The sequence below is a fragment of the Tursiops truncatus genome, chromosome 10 (assembly GCF_011762595.2).
Source record: "Tursiops truncatus isolate mTurTru1 chromosome 10, mTurTru1.mat.Y, whole genome shotgun sequence".
NCBI classification, from domain to species: Eukaryota; Metazoa; Chordata; class Mammalia; order Artiodactyla; family Delphinidae; genus Tursiops; species Tursiops truncatus.
Genome location: NC_047043.1, coordinates 72,777,269 through 72,795,494, shown reverse-complemented (window position 1 = coordinate 72,795,494; position 18,226 = coordinate 72,777,269). Strand labels below are relative to the sequence as shown.

Below are 18,226 nucleotides of genomic sequence, written 5' to 3'. Positions count from 1 at the left end.
AAGTTAGTTAGGTACATTTTCTTTTTCTTTTCTTTTTTTTTTTTTAGCCACACCACGCAGCTTATGATCTTAGTTCCCCGACCAGGGATCGAACCTGGGCCCTCAGCAGTGAAAGCACAGAGTCCTAACCACTGGACCACTAGGAAATTTCCTAGGTACATTTTCTATTTTTCAAGTTACTACAGGTATAGTCTAATCAACTGTCCCATTAAATGTATAATATGGGCCCCCTTTTATGAAGCTTCCAGGAGCAGCTTCCTTTCTTCTTTTCAAGTCTCCACTGACAGTCTCCCAAGACGCTTCTAGCTTTGCCCATTGTCAGGTTCCAAGAAGTCTCTCAGAAGAAGTTCCAAGAGAACAAACCCCAATGAGCAAGAATATTTTCTTGAAATAAAGATGGAAATCTATATCCAAAAAGACACACCATAACTCAGGAAAAATATGTAAAGAGATATCTTGAAAAACTTCAAAGATATATAGAAAGAATTCTATAGATATATAGGCTAAAAAGTAGTAGCCCATGTACAAAGGGGAAATAGTAGACTTGCTTCAGATATCTCATGGTAACATTAGATGATAGAAGGCAACAGAGCAATGTGTGCAAAATTCTGAGGAAAGTTTATACACAGCCAAGACTACAGTAAGTACAAGGTTAAAGACAGAAACTCATTAGCCTTAAGGACTCAGAGAACACCCCTATGAGTCTTTCTGAGGGGGAAAAAAGATTGATGATACATCTAGCCAAATAAAAGATAGCTTAAAATGAAGTACTCAAAAATGAATATGTTGTGATAAAATACCAGTGAGAATTAAATCCAGTTCAACATAGAATTAAGACACATCAACATCATGAACTATGCAGAAAGCCAATGTTATACATCTTAACAATGTGTAAATAAAAATATAAAACAGTTAGTGGAGGGCTTCCCTGGTGGCGCAGTGGTTGACAGTCCACCAGCCGATGCAGGGGACACGGGTTCGTGCCCTGTCCGGGAAGATCTCGCATGCCGCGGAGCGGCTGGGCCCGTGAGCCATGGCCGCTGAGCCTGCGTGTCTGGAGCCTGTGCTCCGCAATGGGAGAGGCCACAACAGTGAGAGGCCCGCGTACCGCAAAAAAAAAAAAAAAAAAAAAAAAAAAAGCTTAGTGGAGAAGCAAGTTGGAACAAAGTAAAATGTATTCTCAGCGTCCTCATTTTTCAGACTAGAGAGTCTATAAATGCTGACTAAGTTTGATACTAAAAACTAATTACCTCAAACTTTCCACATTTTAAAAATTGAGTATTACTAGAAATTATAGCTCTTCTTACCTGAAGTTATACAACAGCATTAGATGACTTTTCTGAGGTTAAATTCAAGTAATTAAAATTTTGTTAAAATTAAACATATAGGACTCTGGCCATTACAGAATAACAAGGACCACATTTAACCTCCTATGATAATCAGCTAGAAAACTGGACAATATATAGGAAATAATCATTTGCAGACATTGGAAAATAGGCAACACAGATTGGGATCCCTGAGAGAGGGGAAACAAACAAGGTGATCCCTACAATTGTTAGGGTTTTCTGCCTGAAGCAATTTTAAGACCATGAGCAGGGAAGGGATAACCAAACACAGGTTGATGGCTTTGCTGAAACACACATCAGAGATTGAGGAGGATGAAATGGCTGGAAACTGTGGGTGGAGCTCCAGAAAGACTGAAGTTACACAATAAAAGGGCTCTAGAAATCTGCATAAACGTTACCTTGAGTCTTTGCTAAGTGCAAAGTTGTGCAAGAATAGAGTGAAACTCCACAAGACACAACGATGAATGACTGAGCTGTGAAGGCAGAACAACTGCCAGACCTCACATAGGATTGGTAGGTGTTCTAGCTTCAATGTGCCAGAGTAGGGAGTCCACAGTGATCACCTGGGCAATTCCATGGACACCCAGAGGAGTCATGATTTAGTAATAGGGCTGATCTATGCCTAGAGTTAAGTCTACTATACACTAATCCTCACAAAGCTTAAAATGAGCACTCAGTGAGCTCAAACTGATAGAAAAATACATGTTTTTCAATACAAAGTTCAAAATTCTTTAAAAGAAGACAACATAGTCCAGACATTCAACTATATAATATTCACAATGTGCAGCACCCAACCAAAAATGACTAGTATAAGAATCAGAAGAATGTGACCCATAACCAGGAGAAAACTAAGTCGATAGAAACAAACATGGAAATGACAGAGGTTATGGAACTCACAGACAAGGATAAGTTAAAAGTTAAACAGTTACTATAGCAATATACTCATATTTTATAGAAAACATAACTATAATGAGGAGAGAAATCAAACATATAAAGAGTCAAAGGAACTTTTAGAGATAAAAAGTACAATATCTGAAATAAAAATTTTATTAGATTTGACCTTGCAGAAGAAAATACAGTTAATCTTGAAAACATAACAATACAGTACGAAGTAAATGAAGCTCCTTTTAGTAGTTAACCCCCCGTTACTATAATAATATTTTATAACATAAATTAAAACTTTCTTTATTAAAATTACTTGTTAAAATTACTGCTGTGTTTTCTATTTCCTGGCTGGATTCTGACTGGTACAGCAAGGCTGCTGAATACAAAGTCAGTACACAAACATCAATTGTTTCTAAATACAGACAATGAACAATTGGAAACTGGAATTTTAAAAACAATATATAATAAAAAATTGAAATCATAAAGTGCTAGAACAACTGGGTATTAGTATGGGAAAAATGAAACTTTGTCATTAACTTACACCAGACATAAAAATTACTCAAATTGGATCATAGACTTAATAGTAAAAGCTAAAATGATAATCCTTTCAGGAGAAAACATAGGAGGAAATCTTCACACAAACAGGGTGTACACAAAGATTTTCTTTTAAAGGAGATAAAAGGCAATAAAGCAAAAAATCTAGAAAATTGAACTTTATAAAAATTAAAAACTTTTGCTATTCTAAAGTCAAGATTTTAAAATGAGAAAGGCAGCCACAGACAGGGAGAAAATACTTGCAATGCATATACATATGATTAATACATTTGACAAGGGACTAGTATCCTGAATTTATAGAATATCTTCCTTTACCACTCAATAGTGTTAAGATAAATAAACCAATTTTAAAAATGAATAAAATATTTGAAAATACATTTCAAGGAAGAAGGTATATGGATGACCAATAAGCACTTGAAAAGCTCAGTATCTTCGTGTATATATAAAGATAAAAGAAATAACATGTAGAAATACTAGGACAAAACAGGATCATATTCTACATGTCAATTCTAACTTTTTTACTGTAATAATCATGGAGCAGCACAGAGAAGTGCATTATATATATATATATATATATATATATATATATATATATATATATATATGGTATATAGTATATATATTTAGCAACAAAATGAACCCATGTGTAACCACTGCCCAGAGGAAGACTAGCAGATCACCAGCACCCCAAATACCAGAAGTCCCCACTGTATCCATAGCAATCACAGTCTTCTCATGCCTCATCCATTTTAATTCACTCCCTATGTCAATCTTAACTATGATTATTTCCCTGATTTATTTTATGAATTAACCTTCTATGCTAGCGAACCTAAACAATATCATCTAATTTTGCCTGCTTTTTGGACCTTACATAATGGACTCATATTGTAGGTATACTTATTTTTCTTGCTTCTTTTTTTTTTTTGCTTAATATTATGTGTGTAAAGATTAATTCAGATCATCCCCCATGACTATGATTTGTTCATTTTCTTTTAGTATGGTATTCCATTGTATAAGCATATGACAACTTATTTATTGACCCTACCATTGATGAATATTTGAGTTGTTGCCTATTTCTGGCTCTTACAAATGAGCTCTTATAAACATTCTCATATATGTATCCTGCTATATATATGCATGAATTTCTTTAGGAAGTATTCCTAGGAATGGAATTTCTGAATCATAAGAATATGTATATTTTTTAACTTTGTTACAGAATGCCAAACTATTTTTCTGATGTGGTTGCACTAATTTACATTCTCAACATCAGTGTATAAGAGTTCCAGTTGCTCCATATCCCCTCTAACACCTTATATTATCGGGCTCTTCCATTGTAGCCAATCTGATTTCATTTCCCTGATTGCTAACTAAAAAGCTGGGCACCTCTTTATGTTTAGCAGCCATGTTGATATTCTCTTTTGGGAAGCCTTTTTAAAGTACCCATATTTGTATTAGGATGCCTGTCGTTTTCTTGTTGGTTATTTCTGAGTGGTGGAAAATTGAATAATTTGTTTTTTTACTTCCTTTTTGGCTATTGTATTAACTATTTAAATAATAAAATAATAAAAAATTTAAAATAATAGAAACACATACAAACTTGCTTTAGTCTACATGGTATTTCATTGTATAGACATATCTTAAACTATTTAACCAATCTTCTAATGATGGAAATAAAGATTATTTCCAATTAAAAAGTATTATAAACAACAATGCAATAAACAGTCTTGCACAAACACAGTGTTGGAGGAGAGTTGGAGGAGAGGGGCAATGGGTGTTGAATGGTGGGGAGCATGGCATTGATGAGAACCCAGAACAAATTGTTTTCTTCTTCCCTACCATGAACATGCTTTCCTGAAAGTCATGTCTGTATGCTGGCTCAGGTACATGAGGGAACAGGTAAGAAAGGAGCAAGACAAAAGAAGAAAAAAGATGATCAAAGATTGAAGGGAGTCTGGTTTTGTTTCCATTTTTTTAAATTACAGAAATGTTCAAACAGAGATATTGAAAGATCGTAAGGAATACACACAGAGCAATCACTAAGCCCAACAATTGTTAACTTCTTGCAATATTTGCTTCATATTTGCCTTTTTATCAGAGCCATTTTAAATTAAGCAGCAGGCATCCTGACACTTCACCCTTCAGTGCTTCCACCTATATCTCCTACAAATAAAGACTTTCTCCTATATACTCTCCTCATACAAACAATACAGCATTATCGCCAAGAAAAACAAACCATAATCTAGTGGTATATATTACCCAGACCATAGTTTTTGAGCAGAGCAAATTGTTCATGAATTAGGTGGGAGTGGGGATGAAGGGAAGAAGGCTTAAAAGAAGAGGAATATCTTTGTTCCCTCACCTCTCCCCACCTCTAACCACAATCTAGAGGCACGGGATGTAAGCAGCTATTAAGATCCAGGTTTTTATTCCTATTTTTTAAAGATTTTTTTCTGAGAAGCAAAGAAATATACACTCGTTATAGAAAATGCAGACAGTGCAGTGAAAAGCTATCCACAAAACCATCCCTTTTTCTTTTTAAGAATCTCACAGAGACTAAGGCAAACAAGTGAACGTTCGTGGGAAAAACCTTGTCCTCGGCCTAAATCCTACTGGTGTTTGGTTCTTCCCCTTGCTTTTCTGTAGGTGGAGTCACTGGGCATGGCTGGATCCCACCCCAGACTCAGCCACATTTTAGTCCTGTAGTTTGTAACCTGGAAATCTGCCTACCTGCTAGAAGAAATTTGGAATGAAGGCTCTGTGTCCAGCTGCCAAAGCCAGACCTTATTATATACACTTCACAACTCTGCCTACTTAAAAAACATTCTTTTTCCGCCCACAGATGGAAGCTCCAGATGAACTGTCTTGCCGGCTTCTCCCCACTGGAATATTCAGAGAGCTCTCAGACCTCTCCAGGAAGGAGAAACACAACTTCCTGGTAGGAACACAGTGCTGAAGACTGAAGTTAGAGCTTGAAACAAACAACTTTCAGATCACTCAGAGTCAGGCAGCCGGCATGTGCCAGGACTTGCTCAGCAGCTGGTGTCCAAGGGCGCAGCCTTCCTTCTCTTTCTGGCATGTGGGAGGATTTGCCAGCTAGTTAGACCACAGCTAGGGTTTCAAAGGGTAACTCTAGACTTTTCCACAGGGAGGAAAAACGCCACTCCTCCTTACCACTTCTCCATCATCTCCATCATCGTGAGTCAGAGTTCTCACCTCTCCAACTCCCGCCCTTTCCCCTCCCCACCTCGCTATCTAACAGCCACCTGCTCTTCGCTCATTACCAGTTCTGCGCAACTGGCCTCAGAGTACAGAGCCAGGAGAGCAACGCCTTCTTGCAAACGCTCCTTCAGGTCTAGAGTCCTTCCAGTCCCCACGATGTTGTCTAACTTTTTCTCTAAAGTGAAACTCAGAACACTGAGGGGTAAAAATGCCCGTCTCTGAAGAACAGTCCCCTTTCTTGCCCTGGGACTCCCCCAGGGTGGGCTGTGGTCCAGATCTTCTCTACGTAAGTAACCTGTTGCTGCTTTCGTTAACTGGTTTCTAGAACACTGCTTCACTTTTGCATACATCTGGTGTCTTCCAGGATACTGGTTCCAGCCTCAATTGTAATGTCTGCAGTTTGGACTTTAGCATGATGACCTAAATCCTAGTAATAGCAATTACAGTCACAATGATGTTAATAACAGCCTTTTCTATGTGTAAGTCTAAAGTTTTCAGTGGCACTCTGGTACTGGAGCCAGACAGATGAGTGAAAGTGGAGATGATGTTAGTGTAAAAAGGTTGTAACTTTTAGCTGGCAATACAACTTGTTTGTACTGTATATATATATATATATATATATATATATATATATATATATATATATATATGTAAAATTGTAAATAATTTAGACCAAAATTAATCTGACCTCCTCACCCCTCCCTCACCATTAGTGGGAATAGTGGCACGGGCTGGGGGAGTGAAGAGTGAAAACTTAATATGCAATCTTGCTTAAAACTGAATCTAATCTAAAAATTAAACAATATCTTTAGTTCAATCTCTCTTCCTAAAAATGCCCAGACTCTCAGAGGCTCCTCTCCCCTGTCTCTCTCCCTAAGTAGGTATGCAGGTATCTTGCACACTAGATACCTAGATGTGAGTTTTACAGGATATCAGGAGGTACATGAAACTCAGGGTTTGGGGCACTGGGTACAACATACCCAGATGAATTCTGGGTCCATCCAAGATAACATCCTTGTCCAAATGCCTCAGTGGCATGGACAGTACCCCCACTTCCGTCAGTTAAGGCCTTATTTATGTGACATAACTGCCTTCTTCCCTCCCTGAAGCCAAGAGTGAGGAAATTTATAACATCCTGTTTCTGTTGCTCTTTTTCTTTATTTACCCCTTTATCTTTCTACAATTTGCAAGAAAAGGGATGGGCTATTGGCCTTTTACTACCCCTACCTCCTCATACCCTAGAGCCAGCCTAGCTACCTGAGTAGCAGGTTATACCTGCTCTGCAGCATGCGACAACACTATAAACTGGATCCTCCATGCTTACCCCCATCCTCAATACTCCAAAAGAAGCCATAAAAATTTTAAATATTATTGCAAGGAAATTATCCAACTTGCAGTTGCCTTGCTGTCTAATTTGCCCTTGTATCTCAGAATCTAAGGATTATCTTCTTTTTTGTCTCTGATTTTTTTCCTTGACAAATCCTAATCTTCCTCTCCATTCCCACACTCCACCCCAAGAAGATGCCAGCCTGGGGCCAATGAGAGCAAAGATCAGATTCCCAGAAAGACAGAAGAAAAAAGCACAGCAACAGTTTCTAATAAGTAACTCCTTTATATCAAGCAACCCTTTCACTGAGTTACACTGAGGTTTAAATAAGATATTGCATGTAAATTGCTTAGGAAAAACACTTAGTCAATGGATATGCAATAAAATATAGTTATTGTTATTTGTCACTCATTGTGCCATCTAACCACTGAAACGTGTGAGGCAGTTTGACCAGGTGGTATTCTCCATTTTACAAATTAGAAACATGAGGCTCAAAGGCACTGCTATTTTCTGTAGGTCAAATGAAAACTAAGCAGTGGGGACAAATTAGGGTTCAGAGTTTGTGACCTCTTCTCCTGTACTCAGTTCTAATCTTCCTTTCTTAATCAAGTTGCACCTCTTATATGTAACTTTCTAGAACTCTTAGACCAAAGGTCAGCAAGCTTTTTCTGTTAAGGGTCAGATAATAAATATTTCAGGTATTGCAAGTCCAAAGGACTCTGTCACAAATATTCACCTCTGCTACTGTAGCACAAAAGCAGCCATGGGAAGTACATGGACAAATTGCTGTGGCTGTGTTCCAATAAAACTTTATTTAGAAAAACAAGCAGTGGGCCAGATTTCACCCAAGGGCTATAGATGGCTGACCTCTACTTCAAATCAATACCAAATGCTTGGTACATAGTGAGGGATCCAAAATGAGTTCAGAAAGATAAATGAATAAAACAATGATTTGTCCTACTTTGAATTCTTTTAGCCCTACAAGGTTCTACTATCTAATCTAATAGTAAATTTCATGTTCTTGTATTATTCAATATAATTTCATATGTCTCTTCTTTTTCCATGTATAAAATAATATTGAATATGCATCTTGTTACTTTCCAGTCAGATAGGCCTGGAATTAAGACCTAACTTTTCCATTTGGGCAAGTTAATTTACCTTGAACTTCTGTTACCTCATTTGCAAAATGGGGATAAGAATGCTTATTTAACAGTAGTCTGAGGTTCAGAAATTATGTAGGCACAGTGCCAAGTGAATGGTAGATAGGGATTAGACTACAGTCCTGCAGACAGGGACTTCTTTTATCCAAACTTTCCTATTTTTAGTCTTCCTCATCGCTTTTTAAGTGGATGGGAATTGGGAAGGGTGGTGATTCCGGTCTGGCATGTGAGAGAAGGAGGCTACAGACTGGGAGGCAGGCCACGTGCTCAGGTGGCTTGGATGCTGCTTCCTCTTTCTAGCTGTGGCTAACTTCTGAGGTTTTGCAGAGAGCCAGGAAAAGGTCCCCACTCTCGGCTTGAGCTCATTGCTCAAAGCAGCTGTTCCAGGAGCTATCCATAGTAACATGTTCAAGACCTACATTTGAAATGCACTGTTGAAGATCTTAACACTTCACTGTCTAGGTTAGACTCTTCAATTGACATACATGAGAAAGCTTCACACTTTCTTCATGGTGAAGAAAAACCTGAAGTGGGGATATGACCAGTCAAAGAAGGAAGAAGTCCCCACAGTAGTCGAAAGACCAGGAAGATCCTGGGGGTTGGAAGACATGAATAAACAATCCTAGCACTGCTTCTCACTTGCTGTTTGACCTAGAGCAAGACGAACCCATCCTTTCCTCTGGACCTCAATATTTTCCAAATCTCAGTAATTTATTTCCCATCTTCATAATTCTTATCATGTCCATGTATCCCCATACTATTACTTTTTCTATACTTCAACTAAATCAACTAATTTATTTTAGCCTTATCCTTCACAATAATACCTATTATATAATATCATGGGTACACTAATTATATTTTTCCTATTGCACATTATAATAAATACACACATATCTATTGAAATATCAATTGTAACTATCATAATAAAAATGTTCTCTTTTCCCAATCTTTCCCTTCACAGTCTAGACAGGTTTTCCTTTTCAAGGAAAACCTGCTTTTTACCCAAGCGAGACTGGTTCTTTTTTTTTAATATTTATTTATATTTTTGGCTGCTTTGGGTCTTAGTTGCAGCACACAGGATCTTTCGTTGCAGTGCACGGGCTTCTCTGTCTAGTTGCGGTGTGCGGGCTCCAGGGCACATGGGCTCTGAAGCTGAAGCTCGCGGGCTCTCTAGTTGTGGTGTGTGGGCTAAGTTGCCCCACGGCATGTGGGAGCTCAGTTGCCCCGCGGCATGTGGGAGCTTAGTTCCCTGACCAGGGATTGAACTGGTGTCCCCTGCATTGCAAGATGGATTCTTAACTACTGGACCACCAGGGAAGTCCCAAGACTTGCTCTTGAACAAGAGAGAGGCCCTGCCCCTTCTGCCCCCAAAATTCCTTGATGAAGAACCTGGCCTCTGAAGAGGGGTCATGGAGCGGCAACCAGCTTTATCTTGAGGGAACTGAACTACATGTTTCTATAAGAGATGGACTGTGCCAAAATACCATACAATGGAATTAACATCACTATTTTTGTATTTAGTAGGTCAATGCTATCTTATTTGAGTGTAGGTCACATAAACAAATGCATCTATTACACCAATTTTATTTTCCTTCCAGAGTGGTCATTTTTGGGATTTAGTGACCACGTGTACATTTTATTTCTACATAAAACCATTTGTGTGAGTTAGAAACACCTGCATAAGTAGTATTCTCTCTTAAAATTAGTCTCATTAGTTTTAGTTTTCCAGGATTAATATACCCACAGGCCACACAAAGCTAATTTAAGTAGCATATTTTCATTCTCTTATGCAGCTGATTGATTTTCTATCACTTTCTCCAATTAGGAACTTGAAGCTTTTATCTTAGAATCATTATTCAAATCATAACATTTATTAAAAGGGTTGGGAAATTTTTGCCTTTTGTTTATTCATCACAAGTAATGGTGGAAATGGACAACTTAAATAAAGGAAATTGTTCCACTTTTTCAGTTTTGGTATTTTTTGCAAACTTTCAACTATATCCTAACATGGAAAAGAAACTAAAGAATATTAAGACCGGTCCCTATAATTCAGTTAGGAAACATATATACATTTAGCTGAAGCCAAGTAAGTATTGCTCAGGTTAATACTACTAACTTCCTGTAGAATAAGGCAATCAGTCATGGTGAATTAAAATTGTAGACCATCAACTGCAGTGGTCCAGTTGATTAACAGCCACTACTAATTTTCAGTTAATAAGACTGAAGTGTGGTCCAGTGCAAAAGACTGAGCAGGTAGCTGCAGGCTGCTTAAGCATTTCACCTGAACCAGGTGAGCTCTTTGTAGGTGTCCAGAGCTTGCGACTTTTGAGCTCTCGTGTAAAGTGCATGCCAGTGTGAGATGCAGTGCAGATACTGGGGAGCTGGAGAGAACACCATCTGTCTTAGGGGCATCCCTTTGCAACCTGAAGTACTGACCACCAGGTAGGGCTCTGGGACAAGAGCAGCAGAAAGCACTTCTCACTCACTGGGAGGTCTAAGGTCTCCAAGGGCTGGGTTTGCTTTGTTAGGGTTGTTTTTCTTTGAGTTGTTCTTGTTGGCTGTCTTAATGAAGTGGGTAGGAGAAGACTGAAAAGCCAGGATGTTGAGCTGGGGATGCAAAATATTATTATTATTCCTAAATAGCATCCCTTTCATTAGACTCAGCTCACTCTGCTGGGATGCAGTTAGGAGTCAAACTTGAGTTTGAGTCTGCCACTTACTAGCTGAGTGAACTTGTAAAAGTTATTTACTCTTTCTGAAACTCAATTTGCTCATGTGGAAAATTATGATAATGGTATCAACCATCCCTTAAAGCTGCTATGGAAAGTAAATGCAATAATGCACATAAAGTGCTTAACACAGTGCCTGGCATGATGCAAGGATTCTGAATGGGATAGCTATCGTGTTATGTTGTTTTCCACATATGCACAGGCCACCATCCTGACCTGGGATGGTACATTCCCATGCTTTCTCCTAATTTGTCTGGACCCTCTCAGAAACCACAGACACACACATCTCCCATTTGGCCCAGAATGCTCATAAAAGCCTGCCGATCTTGTTATTACACACCTTTACGTTTTTCCCTACCAACCTCTGTTATCCCTATTCATGGGGCCAACAGTGTGCTTATTTATACATTTCACCAGCATCGTTGAGCATCTGGATGGGCCAGACATTGGGATAAACCAGAGGCGAGCAAAGCAGACAGGACCCTTAATCTTTGAAAGTTACCGTCCAGCAGGAGCCACAGAACAGTCAACAGCAATAACAACTGACACAGGAAATACCAGTTGCCATGGGAACACATAGTAGGGCCATCTATCCTCATCTTGGGTGGTATGGGTGGGGAGTCAGGGGACCCTAGCTTTGCTTTCTTCCACAGCAAAGTCTTGTACCCCAAATCCAGCCAGCTATCACCAAAGTACAAGTCTCTGGTTACCAAAGGGGCCAGGTAGCAAATGGATGATATGCCAGTAACAGGGTATTACATGTGTAGTTGGCAGCACCCACTCAGATACAAATCACAGGGTCTTAATATGGTTGTGTACGAAAAGCCGATCTATGGGCAAATACATTCTCGATTTTACAACTCAAACTCAAGTACTCATGGAAATGCCCTGGGTGACAGTGTGATTTCTAGTACATCATTTAAAAAATTTTTTAGACTTTTAAGCCAGCATTTCTGCAAATAACATGAGACAGAAACATTTTTTTGTCAGTCAGTATCCCCATACCACTTGCTGAACGATCAGCTCATCTCTTGCCCATTCGTTTCAAATGCCAACTTTCTCATATGCAAAGTTTCCTTTTATTTATGAGTATATTTCCAGGTTCTCTGTCTTGATCCATTTGTCAATGCCATACTCTTCCAATTGCTATAGTTCTATAATGTTTTGATACATAGTAGGGCAAGGGCTGTCTTTGTTCTCTAAATTTTTCTTGGATGTTTGAAATCCATATTAAATGTCTTTACAAAGAAGCTGAGTCTGAAAATCTACTGGTTTACATATCTCAATGTCAAACTCTAATTTGTGGCCTATGCACTGCTTTTCATTATCTATTATGTCCAACACTGTCATGTCATCTCAGATTCTCTTTGTTTATACAATGAAAACAGGGTAGTAGAAATACTATGGCTTGAGTAACTGCAGGATCTAGATTTGAAACTAGGCCCTGCCATTTGCCAGCTGTATGACCTGGGGGACAGCATTTACTCTTCCTAAACCTCAGTTTCTACATTTATAACATGGAGATAAGAACAACCGGTCTCATAAGGTATTGTGAGGATTCTATAGGAGAAAGCAATAAAGATTTTATCAAAGCTCCTGTGCCACACTCACAGAGATACTAGAAGCTATGGATGTGAAAAATAGGCTGTGATTTTTTTAAATGCTACATAGTGTTCAGTATCATTATTGGAGAAATTGGCTTGAATATTTCACAGCTGAATAAAAGCTTGTCCTGGAATTGGGAGTCTATATATCCTTTGGTTTTCAGGCAATGGAAATTTGGATGGCCTCATCTTATGCTGTGGCTTCTACTTTTAAGATGTTTGAGTGGTAAGCCACATGTCCAAATCTTTGGCTTTTAGCCACAAGCCACAAAGGAAACTCCAAATTTCAATAAGTGTATCTGCCAAACTCAAATGGGCCGTGGTTCTACCTGGGGTGTCTTGTGAGACTGAGGCAACACACAATGCAACACGTGGACAGGATAAACCAAAGGGGCCAGTGTCTGCGTCCCAAGAAAATTACCTTATGAAATGATTATCAGGAAACCAATCATCTTGGCCTCTAAATAACTCCATGTACAGTAACGTGGTTGTCACTTCATATTTGCTACTTCTCAACTGGAAGAAAAGGAAAATGGAAAAGTATGAGATAAGTCCATAAGTATCTCTTAAGAGACTACTGCAAATTTAATTAACTGAGCAATTGAGTCAGACTTCTTTAAATTTAGATCTGAAATACGAGGGGTTCCTTCAGAGCTTTATTCTTGTTGGAATGGGGCCGTGCTGGCAGGAGGAGAAAAAACAAAACAACATAAAATTTTCCACTAAATTTTAGCTCAGTACTGTTTCATCATTAAGAAAGGATTAAAAGGAAGAATTGTTTTGTCCCTTATAATCACTAGAGTACACTAGAAAAACTGTACCCCAGTTGGTCTATATTTCTCCGAGAAATAGGACAGGGCCCAGTAAACAATTTCACTACATTAAATAAACATCATGATTCCTACTAAGTGTAAAGCACTAGGCATTGTAGGAAATAAAATGGTGCCTAAGAGGTGGCCCCTAGCGTCCAAGATCCCAAAGTCTAGGGGAAGATACAGGTGTGCAGGTGTATGTGGATCACAAGGTCCACGTGGCTGAGTCCCCATGGTAGAGGCAAGGGTCCCATGGGGAGGAGAGGACAGAGGATGGGGAGAGGATCTTCAATCATCAGGCTGCATTACAGAGGTGGTAGGAACACTGAATCAAAGGGGTCCTCACACAAGATGCACCCTTCTGCCACCTCCTGCTCTACACAGAAGCAGGTGGGGCCAGCCATGCCCACTGACAGACAGTGGGTTGGGGAGGTCTGTCTTCCCTTCTCCATCAGGCAGCAGGTTGAGTATGTGGACTTGGAGTTGGCTCTGCAGGTCCAGGTCATCTCCCCTGCCTCCCTTCCTTCCTGCCTCCTTCCTCTCCTTTATACTTCCCTTCCTCCTTCTCTTTCTTGCTCTTTTCCTTCCTTTTTCCCTCCTTCCATCCCTACTTTCCTATTCTCCTTCCTTCCCCCCAGTCTTCCCTTCCTCCTTCCCTTTCTACCTTCTTTCCTTCCTCATCCCTCTCTCCCTTTCTTCCTCCCTTCTTGTTCTCTCTTGCTCTGAGGTCCAAATACCCGCTCACTCTCTGTGTCTGTCTGGCTTTCTCTTCAACATATCCAACAAACATACCGTGCAATAAACATGCCACACAATAAAAACCATTCTCAATACTTCTATCTGGGGAAGTGGGCATAGGTGGTCTAATTAGATTTTTGCCTATATTGTCTTTTCAATACAGCTTTCACTGCAGTCTTGTCCTGAGGGGGGAGGGATTTTCAAGGAACTGCATTAAATACAGCGATGCAGTACTTTGTTTCCCCCATAGCTAGCTAGCTGTGTTTGTCTGCTCCTTTGCGGGGGGAAGGCTAAAGGAGGTGGGGAGGGGCACCAAACCCCTGTCAGGAGAATTTCACACAGGCTGATACGACATGCGAGCATGTCTTAGAGGAGCTGAGATTTGAGCCAGGCTTTGGATACAGCACAAACAATTTTCTATTTGGGGAAGAGCAGACCTGAAGTTAACCCAAGGAAGGCTCATCTCTTCACTCCATCTCTGCCCTCCTGGAGCAGCCAGACCTTTAAATCTAGGTCATCTTGAATTAATCCCTGTGCTGCTTGAAATCATCCTGTAAGTTCCTCATCTTTGAGCCCTGTACTAATGTCAGGTTAGAGGACTCAGAAGCAGTGTCAGGAACACATTTATTCCCAGAGGATTTGGGCCAATACTGCCACAGTGATACTAGAAATTATGGCAAAATCTGACTGTCTCACAAAGAGGCACCTATCATCTCTTTGTGAAATCTATTGTCGGGAAATTTAGAAGTTGAATATTTTGAGCATCCACTTTAAGCATCTTTGTGATATCTGTGTCAGTCTGGTACCTCTAGGAAATGGTATATTTCTTTAGGAGTTATGATCACAGTTTGGGACAGCTGGCAAGAAGTGTGACTGCCAGCTTGTTGGTAGCACTGAGCAGCTGAGATTGTGCTCATCAAGGAGGAGGCGAGCACATCCAGTGTTCTAAGTGTGTGCTGGGCACTGGGTGCCTCACGTGTCATCCTTACAAAGTCCCTGTGAGTTAGGCACAATTGGTATTCTCCCTTGACAGGCCAGGAATCAGGGGACAGAGAGGGGAAGTACTTTGTGCCTTAGAGCACTCAGTCAACTGGAGTAAGGCAGAACGTCTGGTCCATGAGGACAGAGATCTTTGGTTTTTTTCCCCTGCTATATCCCAAGCTTCTGCACAGTGCCTGGCACATAGTAAATGTTCAGTAAATACTTTATGAATGAGGGAAGACTGCAATATAAACCCAGCAGTCTGGCTCTAGACTCTGTGCCCTTGGTATGGAACGGGGTCAGAATATGCCATCCCCAGATATGCCACTTTGGCATAAGAGTTATTTTGAACTGAAAGTGATTGAGAAACAGCAGATGCAAGAAAAGCTCTCTGCCCTCCCCCTTTCTGTCTAAACACAGGGTATAAATGTCCTTTTGTGAAGGTGAGTCCACTCCCCTCTCCCACACCAGGAAGAGGAGACAACTTTTATTACTGGAGGCAGCATTTACTTGATTCTGCATAAACAAATATTACTGAAATCTTACCTTCCATTAGTTTCTCCCATATATTTACTTTCCCATAACTTACTGTCCCTAGAAGCCCAAACTCTTCTCCTTCATCTTGTCACCTCTCCACAAATTTATGGCTCTTTGTTAAAATAGTATATAAGCTCTTAGGCCCAACTGTTTCTCTGGGTTTTCATGTCTTTTTCTATGAGACCCTTACATATACACACAAAATGTTAACATCAAATACAAATTATATAAATTTTATCCTGTTCATCTACTTTTGTCAGTTGAATTTACATGGCCCTGATATTGAACCTAAGAGGGTTTTCCTTCCCGTAGGACACGATGTCATTTCTCTCTTCTCTATCCTTCCTGTGTTTCCCTGACCAGTAGGTCTAGGATGGGGATTGAAAATATACACTTTTAACAAGATTCCTGGAGCTGCTGAGGCTGCTGGTCTGGAGACCACACTTTGAGAGCCCCTGCCCTAGGCCAAAAAATCCCTTTCAAGCTCTACAATTTTTTTTTTTTTTTTTTTTGCGGTACGCGGGCCTCTCACTGTTGTGGCCTCTCCCGTTGCGGAGCACAGGCTCCAGACACACAGGCTTAGTGGCCATGGCTCACGGGCCCAGCCGCTCTGCGGCATGTGGGATCTTCCCGGACCGGGGCACGAACCCGTGTCCCCTGCATCGGCAGGCGGACTCTCAACCACTGCGCCACCAGGGAAGCCCAGCTCTACATTTTTATACAAACATCCTTTCCCTTTATCTACCAGAAGAGGGAAAGCTTATCCTGTTCACAATGCTGAGGGAAAGAAAGCATAAATGAAAATTTCCTTCTCCGTTTCAGCAGAAGCATACTCCGGAGCAGAAGGAGATATTGCCAGAGTAATAGAGAAGACCCATAATTTATAATTAGAGAACCTGGATTCAAGTCCTGGCTCTTAGTCAAGTCAGTTGACCTTTCTGCTCCTCATTCTGTAAAAAGGAGCATGTGGATAATCCCTGCCTTTTCTACATCCCCGGGCAGTTGCGAGAATTAAGGGGTAAAACAAGGAGAGCACTTTGTAGACTCTAAAGGACTGTAGAACCAGTACGTGTTATTATGTAGTCAGCTCATAAAATCATAATGTTGGTTTTGAAACTAGAATTAACTCTGGTGGGTGATGGGTGAGTTCAGAAAGAAGCGTGGGCTCTCTTTATATACCGTACAGCTAAAACAAAATGACACCGTGAGATGTTTCCACGTAGAACATGAAAATTAAAGCTATATGCTTCCAGATGAAATATACTTCATTATCACAGGCCAAACATAAAATAAATAGGGCAGAAATACAGCTACCCATCCCCATAAAGAACCGGGAGGAGATTTAGTGAACAATTCCTGAGTAACTTTAAATGCCTCTTCTATCTCTTTACTGCAGAGTCAAGAAGGGCAGAAAATTATGACATACTAATTATTATGATGGATGGGAAGCCAGTCCCTAACATTAGCTACACTGCTGAAGCAAAGAGGAGCTCCACAGCTCACATACTTCAATAGGCGAGACACTCTAGATGATAATGGGCAATACAGATTAACAACATTATGTTAAAACAGGATAATTATTCTTTTTCATTTCCTAGTTCCTTCCCATGAAACTGGTCCTGCCTTACATTTTTCTGTTTCTTGTTTCTAAGGTGCTGTGTATATCAGGCAGGCTCCTCTCCTGCTAATTAAAGGTGATGTCGTGCTTGCTTTTCCTGAGGTCACCAACAGCAGGGGGCCAGGGACAAAAGATTGATGAAACTACTGCAAGGGAACCGCCCCTTCCGAAAGCAAGATGAGGTCATGGGAGGATCAGGGATACAAAGCAAAAAAGCTCTGCAAAAATGAATTCTGCTTTTCTTTCTTTTTTTTAAAGTGCTTTTTGAGAATTTTAATAATGCATTCAGCAAGCTGGTGTGGATGAGCTTAGAATTAAGAGGTGGGCATTTTTTTTTTTACTTTGGAGATAAATTCCAGACAACATCACATAATTAAGCAGCCATTTAGCGATAAGGTCATAAATCCATTCACTCATTCATTCATTCATTTATTCATTCAGGTAGTCAGTCAGTTAGTCATAACCAGTATCTATTAAGCACCTGCCATGTGCCTGGCACTGAGGGACACCAGGGGACACAATAGTGTAGGGGACGATATAGACATGAGCCCTACTATTCCCAAGGGGGAGATAAAACAAAACCAGACAAATATGCAGAATGGCTACGACTTGTGTAAAGCGCCGTGCAGGAAAGAAACAAAGGGCTGAGACACAGGCTGACAGAGGGGGCTGCTTTAGGTAGAGCACTCACAGAAGTGGGGGATTAACCGACATG

The 18,226-nt window shown here is 40.1% G+C and overlaps 1 long non-coding RNA gene across 1 annotated transcript in view; it reads right to left on the bottom strand.

Moving 5' to 3' along the window:
* LOC109552190 (uncharacterized) overlaps nucleotides 1–18,226 on the bottom strand; it is a 300,767-nt gene that overhangs the window by 46,172 nt on the left and 236,369 nt on the right. The window contains exon 3 of the long non-coding RNA XR_002178963.3: nucleotides 13,247–13,341. This is a non-coding gene — a long non-coding RNA (uncharacterized lncRNA). The remainder of the gene's footprint in view (nucleotides 1–13,246; nucleotides 13,342–18,226) is intronic.